Genomic DNA, 13,517 nt, shown 5'->3' with positions numbered 1-13,517 from the left:
CTTTCTGTTTTCGGTAAACCTGTCTGTGGAATGGTCATGCAGAATGCTATCAAAGTCTGTCAAAGTTTCCTTCAAGGCCTTTTTGTGTTTGGTTATAAAAATACTATGCAAACTATTTGATAACTGTGTTGCATAAATTTGGAATTTTGTTGTTTTTATTGTTCTGGTGGATTTTTTGTTTCACTTTTTTTGAGGGAGAAGGAGGAATGAAACTTGAATTTTAGTTGTGGGCAGGGTTTTATGCTTTTATGTTATGAATTTGCACTGTATTCCAGGTGTTTAGCAATACATACTTGAGGAAATAATATATGCTTCAAAAAATAGAAATTCTATTTCTTTCAAAACAAGGCTTGTACTTTAAAACTATACCTGATCTCAGAAGCTCATTGTTTGGCAAAGATTTAGAATATAGGTAAATCTCTGATTTTATTGAGGGGAAATAATGATAGAAGCAGCGGAAGCCAGATGCAAAAGATTTCTCTTCCATTGAAATCAATAGGGAGAAATGGTATCAGAAGATGGACAGGGAACTAGGACTTTTTATGCCAGTTAAAAAATACTGCTTTAAAAACATGCTACCTTGTATTTCTTCTGGTGAGATACTATCCAACAGCTTTAGATCAGTATTCTGAATCTTTCAGTGTACACTTTCTCATCCCAATATGATTTCTTTGAGATGGATTATGTTTTGTCATAGTTAAGGTAACAGATGGAGATACAAGATCTTTGTTTGAAGTCAGTGACCCGTGTTTCCCCCTTTATGTTTGTTTTTGAACATTCTGATCTTGCCCACACTTAGACCAGACCACTTCCTAGCCCGTTCCACCCTTGTTTCCTTCGTCCACCTTGTTAGATCTCACTCCTCCGTCTATAAAATGCTGGTGATGATGTTGATCATCTTTGTAAAAAGTGTTGAAACACGTGGATGGAAACACCATGTAAGTTTGTTGTTTTTTGCTTTTTTATTACCTTTATCGCAATAKTCACCCTACAACTTCAGTGCTCTATTTAGAAGGTATTTGGAAATTTATTTAGATTCCTGCTGCCCAGAGTTCGGCCTGTCCTCTAAAACAGTGATCTTCTCTGATGGTGCTGAAGAATGAATTAATTAAATAGATTACATATTGGAAGTCTCTGCCTTTGAGTATGACATCTAAATTCATTCACAAACTTCTCTTTGAGTCTGGGCATTGTGTTTTAATGTACTTTTCTCCCTGTTTATCTCTTTCTTATGGTGGTAGCGCTTCTTTCCTCACTTCGTCATAAGCATGTTTTGGGTATAACAGTCAGTTTACTATTTTGGGCACTTGAATGTTACAATGAGGCAAAGCACATGAGTATTATCAGTATATCGGAAGCATATAAGCATATATTTTTCTCAGGTTGATATGTGGATTTTTCTCCTCCTTTGAAATGTCTGTATATTGTCTAGTAATAGAATAAGACGAGTGAATCTAAACTATTTGACTCAAAACTCTGAATAAGATTTTGTGCATGTAAATGTAGTAAGAGAAAATACATGGGAAGTCAAAGCATGATGTTTTCACTGACTCTTGTTTGGAGTTGCCTCATTATTTTAGCGAAACAGAATCAGGAATGAGTTAGTGCTAAATAAAACTTTTGAGATGCTTTTTCAAGACTTGGCTGGTCCTTAAGAATCAGCTCCTTAGTTATTTTATTAATCCCTTCTGAATTGTAATTATCTTAAAGAAACTGTGACTTTCCATTCCCTTAAAAGTCCATTTGCTGAAATCCATTAAAACTATGAAGATTTTTACTTTGCAGTTGTGTGATGTTCCTGTTCATAGTTGGTGTTCAAATTAGATGATGTATGAAGGAAAGCTTATTCATGTGCAATTTGTACACATAAAACTTGCATTCAGAGTAAGTACATTCTGCTCACTTTGTGGAAGTATTTCTCCTCTCCAGATGTTTTCTCCACTCCATAGAACTTCTGTTTTCCTGCTCAGTAAGATCAGAGATGTACCATAAATAGTAGTAGGCCATGCAGTTACAGCTCTTCGGCATTTTTTCTGAAGTGTATTTATAATGCGGTAGGAACACAGTGCATGCATTGCTTTGCATTGTGACAATGTACTCATAGGAGTGAAAAGTAATAATTAAAAAAAAAAAAAGTTGGTAGGGTGAAAAGGAATTTTTATATTAAATTAACATTTTTATAGGACCTCTCTTTCTGTAAAAATACAGCTACTTTAGCCAATAACAGCTTATTTACAACCCATACCTATTTTTCTGGTGGAAGTCCACAAGTACTGTAAGTTTGTTGTCTAATGCTACGTAAGTCAGTTGTCAACAGGAGTTCTGTAAAGGTGATGCTGGTTTCCTCCAAATAGATTTTGCCTGTTTGCCACGTACTAGAAAATGTGACTGTTTTGGATCCTGAAATCACTCCAGAAATGTTCTAATAGGGGAAAGTTTCATTTGAACTCTACAATTTTGTAGAGATACTTAGCTTTTAAAAAGTCATGATAACTGTATTCACAGAGTTAAGTTCCTTCTCGGTGTCCTTTTAGGGAATAGTCTTTAAAGACTTGTAGCCTGAAGCATTATAAAGCAGCAATCCGTTCTGCTGAAGATTTCTTCTTTTCACAGCAATGGTGATTAAAGAACAGTAGACAGCCTTCATTCAAGGATTGAAAGAAATCAGTAGCACCATGCCCTGAAGCTGGCCTGTGCTAGTAGTAGTTCCCAAGATCAACTCTCTACCATACTTGTCCTTTATTTCAGTGGTAGAGCAGGGACTAACAGGATGGTGGGGAGAAGAAAAATCCAGTTATGATAAACAATTTTCCATAAATACTGTTTCTTTCTGTCAAGCAGTTTATACAGGCTTTGGACCTTGTTTGTTTAGATTATGCTCCAGTGAGTGAAGAACTTGCTGAGAACTCATGTCCCAAAGCAACAGGAAAAAAAAAAAATTATTTGACATCCATAACAGTGCCTTCTGACTGCTGTGAAGTAATGTAGCAAAGTAAAATGAAAAGCAATTAAGTGTCAGAAGTAAACGGAAATTTCTGTTTCACAGCAGCTGAAGTTTGTGCATGGTTTTCTTCAAGTTCTGTGTGGACACTTGCTACTGAAGAATTAGTGCTTCAAATATATAGGAACACCTCTCAGTCTTTTCCAGTTCAGTTCTTAATGTCAAGTGCGCAACAAATTGCGTAGTACAACTTCATTTGCATAGGGCCTTCAAGGCATCATCTGCTTCAGTATTTTAATTTTTGCATAGTTAGTTTTATCCCCCTATGAGTACTTTAAATGCTACAAAAATCTTATAAAGCAAAAAATCCTCCGCCTGCCCCAAGCCTGGAAAAGGCTAACTTATGAATGGGGCTTAAATGGTTAGCAAGCGATAGCCCATTCTTTCAAAATCCTTTCTCTGCCCTTTTTCTGGAATCCCTTTCCTAAGTCACAGCTGAGGTGACTTACTTGGTTTGGTACGTTTTATTTCTGCATCATACTTGTTCTCCACTCAATTAGTCCTCAGAATGCTCTGGCTGATAATACTATACATTTTTAGAAATAAAGGACATAACCGAACCCCGTCTTGTGCTTTCATATATTGATATATCAAATTCTGTCTTAAAAACAGTTAATGTTTTTTGGCACAGAGACTCCCCTGGGTTGATCTTATGCCTTGCTGAAAGGCATAAATTTCCAACTTTGTATAGGAGTTCACTAAATGCTTGAACTTAGTCCATGTATGTTATTCTGCCTTCTCATCTGGTTCAGACAGTGATGAAGCCTCTGCCAAGCGTTGTGCTCCCATGCAAGGAGAAATCTTGCTCATCGGCTCCTCCTCATACTGATGGTGCACAGAAAGCTGAGCTGCTAAGCTAGACCAGTCACTTGACATCGTGCTCCTTGAGATTTTGAGTCCTTCAGAGCTCACGTGAAATCTTTGATTATGATGTTATGTTTAAACTCCCCTGTGGCCTTTGATTTACTTGCAAGCTGTATCTACTGGGAGAAAGAATTCAGTCAGAAATATTCGGAAACAGTTTGGGTTATTAGGTTTCTGTTTGGTGCCCCAGAAGCTGAAGTAGGAAAAGAAGTCTTGCTGTGTTTAAAAAGACAGGTTGTATTCCAAGAGAGATGGAATGGAAAGGAGAAATTTATACTAATAGATATTAATGAGCTTTTAGGACAAAGTAGACTCTGTAGAAAATACACAAGGCAAAATTCTTGTCCAGAATGTTTTCATGTTTTTAGGCTCAACAGAAATGGTGTTGGTCCATTACTAGATAAAAATGTTACAGTTGACTTGATCATGTGGARAACATGGGAGTAATATATCAAATATTTGGGAAGAAATTAAATGGAGTAGTAGAAGCTTATGAAGACAGGGATTATCATGAAATAGGTTCCTCCTGCACCCTGAATGTTAACTAAAACAGGTGTTATCAGCAATTACAGCTAGAAATAGTAAATTGGCATTTCCTGATAATGAGCACCTCGCATTCTAATGCTTTTTAAACTGTCAAGTGTTAATTTTCAGGAGGTCTTTTAAAACTAGAGAAGTTTTAGGAGACTAGCAAATAGTAGTGTTAGGTAATTGGGGTGTATCTGATGCAAGAAAGAAAGATATTAAGAGATGTAAAGATGTAATGATTAATGGTGGTTAATTTGGCTTGTGGAAACTAACTTTTATTGGACTTATTTTACAATCTCTTTGTAATTTTTTTATAAAGGTAATGATGCAATGGACATCTACAAATCGTTTAAATTGATAGAACATGACATTTTAGTTTAAAATCTTTAATGATGGAAAAGCAACAAGCCATTACATTAAAGATACTAAACTGATAGGTCTCAAAATTTAGTTTTGATCACAGAATTATTGAATCAGATGTGTTGCTTTTGGGGGTTGTGTCACCCCTGTGCATCAGTTATCAACTTTATGCTATTTACTGGAAAATTCTGCGATTTCTGCAAAATTCTGGGTATGAAGATGAAGTAAAACAGATCTCTTGGTACATGATACAAGCTAATGGTATTTGTTTTATTATAGCTAAATTAAAAGACTATACCTGAGAAAGATAGGTGAATACTTGCAGGATTGAGAGGCTCTTCTGAGGGGAAAGGAAGGGCTGGAAAGGATAATGATGAATAACCAGTTATGTCTGAAGTTTCAATGCAGAGCTGGGTCTTTAAAAAGCTTTGGGTGTATGAACAACAAACTAACCAACATTTTAGAAAGGTAGCTCTGTATTTAGCACTGAATGCATCTGCTCTTCAAATGTTGCATCTAATTCTGGTATCTGCTGTACATAAAGGATCTTGATGAATTGTAGAGGATTCAGAGAAGAGCCAAGAGAAGGATTCAAGGACTGGAAAAAGTATGTTATTGTAGAAAAGCTAAGAAGTGAGGTTCTCTGACTGTGCATATCATAAAGGGAACTGAAAATTTACGATTCTGTAATGATACTTAACCTAACAAAAAAGGTGTAACATGACCAAGGTGAGAGAAGGTAGGAGTCCGTTTCCAATAATGGCTCTGAAAATTTAGATGTAGTACTTTTTCTGGAAGATACGCTTTAGTCAAATGCCTTTATTGGATTTAAAGGCAAGAATTTATTCAGGGAACTCTATAACTGAGATTCAAATCATATGATCACAAATTCTTTTTTGCCTCTATGATTTATGAACCTAATACAGTACTATATATCCCTTCAATTTAAAAAAAGTAGCATGTTGCATCAGTTTGGCATGTGGCTGTCACTGGGCAAATAATGCATCTCAGAATATAGTGGTTAGTAGGGGATTGTCATGCAATATGGGTCTGCAAAGATTATTTCTCAGCCTGGTATGTTCTGTGCCTTTATCAAAGATTGGGAAGAAAATAAGAAATCATTGCTGCTTGCTGTGAGGGTTCCCTGTGGCTTGTTTAATTAAAAAAAAAAAAAAAGTACTTTGCAAGAAATGTACGTGGATGTAACGAGTAATAATTCCTTGATTAAGAAWCAGTTTTGTGCAAACAAATACCAAACAGTGCACCTTAAAACAGAGATGTGTTTTGAAAACAACAATTATGAAAAACTTCTGAATAATGATGGAGAACCAAACATTAACTCATTGAGATGTTGTGGGAGAAAAAAAAGCTAATGTCATCTCTGTGATATTGCATTAAGAAATGCAAAGGAATAGAAAAGTTACATTACTTTAAATTACACCACATATAATGCAATCAGTAGGGTACTATATTTAGTTTTGATGGTTACCTTCTTATAAATGCAGGAAAGTTGAGAAGAGTCATACAATGATCAAGGTTTTTTTTAAAAAAATACCATTTTCAAAGAGAATCTTAAGTTCTTTGATAGACTGAAGTATCTTTGAGTTGAGGATATTTCTGTTTACAAAAAAGAATGTTAAAAGGCAACGTGATTGTAATTGTTATACAGGAGGAGTTAATAATCTTGGTCAAGAATTTGCCATCCCTCATTACATAGTGAAGAATACTCCATGTTCTGTAAAAACAAATTCTTGACAGAAAAATAAAAATACAGACACATAGTAGTTAATTAGGTTACTGCAGGCAAGAATTGTTCAGTCTTTCTAGCTTTTAAGTCTGTAGGCTGCCTGGCTTTCCAAGGCACCAGCTGCTTGTGTGTTCGCTACAAATCAGCTCTCTTGTGAATGTCGCAAGACTCTAGAACCTCTTGGAGTACTGTTTTGACAGAAAACTTTAATTAAAAAAAAAACCTTAAAATTTCCCTTTCTCAAAAAATTGTAAAAGTAATTTTTTGAGTGAAAATAGAAATGAGGGCTTTCTGAAGTGATAAAATTTCCCAAAGGTGGGGAAGGTAAGTTCCAATAATTAAGTTATGGTGGTGTGTCAAGCTGCTTAGGCCTGCTAGTACTGGAGAAGGTCTTGGAATCTGCAGCAGGGGGATTCGTCCTGACTAGTTAGTTGTTGTATGACAGTGTAAGTGTCTAACAGATTAAAATAGAGATTTTGAAGATTGCATTCTTGAAATTAGATTCCCAAATCATGTTATAAATTTTGGCATTTGTTTTTAGTTACATTTCAAAATATGTCAATAGATCTCTATCTACATGTAAAGATGATGTACTTTTAAGCTTTGATAATCAACAGCAAATAGTATGTTTAAATTGGTCGCGTACTTAAAGTACCCCTGGGATATTTAAGAAAAAAAAGGACAAAAGAAACCCCAACAACAAAACACAGAAGGGGAATGTATGGGTTTTTTTGAGTTCTCTTTTACRTCTTTAATTTAAAAACAAAATACGTTTGTAATAATTATTTATTTAAGGAGAAAAGTAATACTTTTAAAGCAACTGTTTGAAATTCTGTTTTTATTCAAGTTTTATGAAGCTTCTCCCCAAATTCAAATTTAATAAAGATTAAAATAAATTCTGAACATACTGTTTTTTTGCCCAGAATTATTTGCAAAATTGACATCAAAATATAATCTTTGTGGAACATAATAAATAACTGTAGGGATATGTTGGGTATTATTAGTTGGGCTTGTACTGGCAGAGGAGAATGCATTTAGGGCTTAGAGGCTAGTCAAGTTGCAATACTTAATTTTCAAATTCATCTATAAATCTTTGTTTGGGGGAGGTTTTCAAAGAAGTCTATCAGTTTTTTGTAAGCTGTTTGCTTTTAGGTTGTATTTGACCTGTAAGCCTACAATGTGCCTTGTATATATTTGAGGTTACGTTTGAATTCTTAATAAAAACTCACTTATTTTAGATCTGGGTAAACTACAGTCTGTGGATGAGATCTACTGACAGTTTTGCTATTAGTATTAGCTGCATAGTAAAGAAAATAACTGGCAGCTTTTCCAGGAGTTGATTCTCTTTGCAGATATATTGAGTGAAAGTATATGGTGTTACCAGTATTGTATCAAAAAAGGGGGGGGGGTAGAAAGAGGAAAACATACTGAAACTTAGAATTTTGTGTTTGGACTGTGTTAGATCTTTGGCTCTTTTCATAAAACTTAGAATTTAAAATGGACTGAGAAGGAGAATAAAGAAACACTCTGAAACAATTAAGATTTCTCTCATATCAGATGTCTTTGTTGAAGAATTTGATGTTTGCTTTAGAGGTGCCTTTACTGAAGGTCAAGTAAATCTTCCTGAAATGGAATTCTGTTGCTGCATGGAAATGGTGAAGTGAGATACAGGTGGTGTTTGTTTACTTGCAACTGTTTAGTGCTGGGATCTCCTTTAAAAATCAGATTTAAAAAAGAACTGAAAAACAAAAAAACCCTTTGTTTTACATCATTTTGTACAAATTAAAAAATCAAAATATACACCTTTTTGAGTGTGAACATTTTTCAGCATCTGGAGTCAATTTACTAGAGTACAGCATTCCTTGTAAGTCAAATGCAAGATAGCAATCAGTCTTTTAACTCCATAAAATCTGTTAAAGGTGACATGGGAACATAAAAAGTGTGTGGGAGGGGGGAGGGAATGAAGAAGCTTGACTTTAAAAGGAGCAGTAGGTTTGTGCGTCTCTCTCCCCCCCCCCCCATTGTGCTTTTCAGATCTTACAGACTTTCAGATCTGTTTAAAAATCAGATATAACTGAAAAATAATAAATGATGTATATGCATTGATGCTATTTGCAGTGTTTTTGAGCAGCTAAAGACTGTCCAATTCATGTGGTTAAATTACTCATTTTTGTTCTCAGTCAGAGGTGATAATGCTGCAATGAGGTTTTTAACCTCAAATAAATTTACTTTGTTTTTGAATTTGAGATTTATTTGTTGTGAACACCTGCAGTATCAGAATTTAAACTGAGTGAAAGTTGTTTGAAGATGAAGTTTGGGATGAATAAATCCCATATGAGGATAGGATCTGATGCTTAGAGCTGTTGTTGATTATCATAATAATTTCTGAGATTCCCCTGTAAAGATTAAAAAAAATACCCCTCCCCCATTTTAAGAAATACTGAGATAGTATTGTGGTATAAGAAAGAGTAAATAATTGTAAAATAATTGGGCTTTAACTTAAAGATGTTGGTCCAGAACAAACCCATTAAGACTTGTAGTGAACAGATTCCTGTTTTAATACGTAGCAACTCCCCAAAGCACTGTGATGGTTTTAAACAGGTAGATAAACCAAGTATCTAAATATCAGCTCCTCATTTCCCTGTGCTTGTTACTCCAATAACTTGTTGAACTCTCTAAAGCAGCTTATGCGGAGGTGATAGGACTAAGACCAGTAGGCTCCTGCTGGCCCGCAGGCGCTGCTGGTGTGTGCTGCTGCATGGCACGGCGTGTGCAGGCTGGCACAGCTGTGGGCGTGCGCCTCGCAGAAGGTCTTGCTCTCTAGGAAAGTGGTTGAAGTTAGGCGACCCCCTGCTAGCTTYGTCTCACTGTGCTGGCTGACAACCAAGCTCCTAGCTCCAGTTAAAATGGCAGGAACCATGTTGTTTTTATTGGCCTTAGCTTTGCAGTTATGACTGAAGAGTTTGATAACGTTTGTATTTAAGCATTATTTTAAAAAAGGAAAATTATAAAAGCCAATGTCTGTCTAGATATAATGATTTGGCTCTTAGCTATGCTCAGTGACAGTATATCACGGTGCTTTTAACTATGTCAGCTAAAGATTAACAGCTCTGGTTGCTTAAAATACACAAGACCATGGTATTGATACACCTGGATGTGAACTCGTCTCCAATAAGTCTCCCCAGTATAAATAAGATACAAAAAGTTGGCATAGATAAAGACAACACCATATTTTCGGAAGATTACTCAAAACACCCTTTTTTCAGGAATATTAGGCATAACTGAAAGTGGTATATGTGTTTGATCCACTTGTATGCCATACCCATGAAGTGTACTGTTAAAATACTTTAGCAAAATAGTTCTTAAACTTGTGTGGTGGTAATGCAAGAAATAATAAATAAAACATACTATTTTGTATTGTTGGAATAAATGCTGCTTTTCTAATTCTGATCTGACTGAATTTAAAGCAGAATTTTTGTCCATTTAAACTGAACCAGGATTTAGCCCCTAGTTGTTTAGATCCAAGCTCATTTCTTCAAGTTGTTCTTTTTATACTTTCAACTTTTATTCTGCTTTTAGATTGAGTTCTTCATTTTCTGGCCAGATCATCAGATCTGGCAGATAACTCAGGTGTCTGTGAGAAGGCTGTAAGGATAACATAAAGAAAATTGTTAATTTTGAAAGTGATCTAGCTTGCTGAATATGTTTTAATGGAGAGAGAATTATGCAGTGGTAAAAGATTTCTGAAAACATTGCTAATTATACTGAGTAACTTGAAGAAACTGGATTTTTTTTTTTTTTTTTTTGGTCCAGAACAGCGAACCTCTCTGGTCTCTGGAACAGGGTAGTTCCAGAAGCTTGAATTGAAAAGAGATTCGTGTGGTTCTAGTGAAAGCTCGCAGTAAAAGGAGCTGAAGAATAAGAACATAGGTCTGGGGATTTTGCATGAATAATCCTATCATCATGTCCCTCGTACTTGACTTAGTTTTGTATGCATTTCCTTTGTTTATTTGTTTTGCACATTAATGAGAAGGCTTTCTTGATAGGGATGACTAGAGCTTCTAAGTAAAATTAGTCTGCTACCCTTGTTTTTAAAACAAACCAAGAACAACCCATAAATCATTCGTATAGTTTGCTTTCAAGCAAGAATGTTAAATGCAGATTTAAAAAAAGGGGTGCGATAATTATAACGCAGTAATTTCTAATCCAGAAGTATTTAACTAGTTGGTTACTGGCCCTTTTGTGGGCCGAAATTAATAGACCTTTTTTTTGTTGTTGTTGTTTTTGGCTGTAGGAGTAGTGGTAAGCTTAGAATTTGACCTTAGTTTTGTATGTGTAACCAATCCCCTTAAAAACAGGTAATGAACGAAAAAAGGAGTGGTTATTGAGATGTAGGTATTAATACACAGTCAGTTCTGATGTACTTTGAAACAAACTGAAAGTGGAATGAGCTGGAAGTAATGACATCTGCTGACCAGCCTAATTCTAAGGAATAATAATTGTGAGCTCTCAAAGAAAGCAACAGCAGGTATGACAAGGACTTGGTGAGGAAAGGAAGCCAGCCAGGAGTGAGGAAAGTGCCTACAGCAGCAGAGATGGAAAATAAAGGAAAACAATGAATGTGAAGTACAGCATATATATTTTTGGTATATATGGTCACTGTTCACCGTTCCTCAACTTTCTTGACACTTTAACGTGTCAGAGTTCAATAGCTTGGCTGTGAATTGTAGGAGAAAACTAGGTGTCTGAGAAGGTACTTCAGTGCAGGAAAAGTCAGGAAAAAGGTAGCCACAAATAGATGCAGTTATAACAGTAACCCAGACAGAAGCTCCTTTTTCCTTCCAGGATAAAACACCTTTTTTCTTCTGCCTTCTACTAATTTATGGGGTGGAGGAGGGAATGGTGGTGGGGGAACAGTTCTTTTTCTGTTCTTAGTTGAGGCTTGAGGAGGATCTAGAATTAACTCTATTAGTCATCTGGAATAGGAGGTGTAAGGGAGGCAGGTCTAAAGTTGGCCCTTAATCGTGTAACTGTATGAGGTCTGTGTTAGAACAAGCTCTTTCAAAGAAGGTGGGTTGAACAGGACATTTTCTTACTAGGATTCCTTGCATCATCTCAGTAGGTATTGATCTCTTTCATGAATCCATCTCTTCTGTGAATTTGTCTAATTCTGAAATCATTTATGCTGTTAGTATCCGAAATGTGTAACAAGCACGTTTCATAGCTTTATGCATTGTATGAAGAGGCTCTTTGTGTTTAAACCTGTTGCTGATCATGTTTTGACTCTTATTTGAAARAAGTGAATAGTTGTTAAGTATTCAGCATCTTTACAACATTCATATTTGATATATTTCTATCATATCCCCCCAGTTAACTCTTTAGACCTAAAATATTTAATATCTTCTTCATACTGTGTCCTTGTTGTCCTCTTCTGTATCCCTTTTAGTGTTGTCTTTTCCTTTTTTGAGAACTATAGGTAGTGTTTGAATTAGTAGGAAGTATTTGTAGGTGCAGCATGTAGTTGTTTTGTTTTTTTCTTTTTTTTTTTCCCTAGTGGCATAGTGGTGCTGTCTGTTTTGTTCTCTGTTCCTTTCTGATAATTAATAACACCGTATTTGTCTTTTTGGATAACTGCGTGATAGTGCCTTTTTATTTTCTTTCAGGAGTCTTAAGGATTCCAAAAAAAGAGACTTTCAAAGTGAAAATTAAAGATGGATCCTTTTCTCACATACTTATTCCATTGTAACACCTGCTTACTGTGAAAAGCTCGTTCTGATAAATAYAGTAGCAGACTATTAAAGTGCAATTAATCTGTGTCCTGGAAATGTTACTGTCCTTTTAAGGATTCTGTATTCCATGTTGTTGATTTTTTTTTCATGTTTAGCCATACTTGCAGTTGAAACGGGCTATACTGCAGTTTTTCTCTCACTTTGTCTTCAGATGTATTCTTGAGTTGCTCAACAACTACTTGTTTGAGATCCGTGTTGCTGAACAAGTCTATCAGATTTTTTTCTCTGCTTTTTAACTGCACCTTTTCTCAATTTTTCTATGAAGTGTATATCTTGTAGTAGTAAATTATTCACTGGGGCATATTTAATGTGTTTTGCTTTAAAACATCTCTCTGAAGGGTCTGAGTGATGCTTGGGAAGACAATGAATGTGATAGTCTGAGTTAATGGTAGTCCCTGGGTGCTATGATTTAAAAAATAAAATAAAATTGTTCCTTAAAGTTGAAAGGGGTTTCCCTTAATGTTGCAAGCAATGATGAGTCAAAATCGCTGGTTCATATTTCTTGCACACAAAAATTGAGCATGACTGATATAAATTGATACTATTATGATTAGGTAAGGCCTGTGGAGTGTCAGCGTGAGTGAAAGGATTCTACTCTTACAGGTGAAAGACATCAGTTGCGTCATGTCTTCTGCAGCAGTATAATGTGTATAATCCCAGTAAAGGCTCTGTGATTTTTAGTGTTGTTTTGGTTTTTTTTTTGCCTTGTAAAGTGATACTTCTGACCTGTATAAGTGTATTTTTATACATCGTTTCAGATCTCTGAAAACTGTTGAGGAGGTTAGTTAAAATTATCAGTTTTTAATTTTTGTCAGATTCATCCAGTTCCATCAAGGTTAATCCAGGATTTTGTATACCTTTGGCTTTTTCTTTACCACACAATTTTCAAACATTAGTATTTGTTTTATGACTTGGTCTGTAATGATGATGTGGTAATTAAAGTCGATGTTGCTGTTTTCTTCTAGTAACTCAAGATACCAGTTTATATTCTAGATGTTGTAAGCTTTCTCCATGGAAGTGACTTTGGCCAGTTACTTAAGTTTAGGCAATAAGTAAAAGGCATGAAGTATTTTTAATGACTTCTAAATTAGGTCTGTAATTGTCTTGTATCAATAGCAAAGACATTTTTAAAACATCTGTCTTGTTTTTAATTCTTTTTTTTTCAATCCTGATGTTCAGAAAAGCCTAGTAGTTAAAAAGAAAAAAAAAGGGGGGGGGTTATGACAAC

At 35.3% G+C, this 13,517-nt stretch overlaps 1 protein-coding gene across 8 annotated transcripts in view; it reads left to right on the top strand.

Annotated features, from left to right (window-relative positions):
• Window positions 1-13,517, top strand: part of MLLT10 (MLLT10, histone lysine methyltransferase DOT1L cofactor) — a 134,722-nt gene that overhangs the window by 74,804 nt on the left and 46,401 nt on the right. The gene's annotated exons all lie outside the window — the stretch shown is intronic.

This window comes from Apteryx rowi, unplaced genomic scaffold (assembly GCF_003343035.1).
Source record: "Apteryx rowi isolate R43461 unplaced genomic scaffold, aptRow1 scaffold_222, whole genome shotgun sequence".
In the NCBI taxonomy this organism is placed as follows: domain Eukaryota; kingdom Metazoa; phylum Chordata; class Aves; order Apterygiformes; family Apterygidae; genus Apteryx; species Apteryx rowi.
This window is presented reverse-complemented; position numbering and strand designations above follow the sequence as displayed.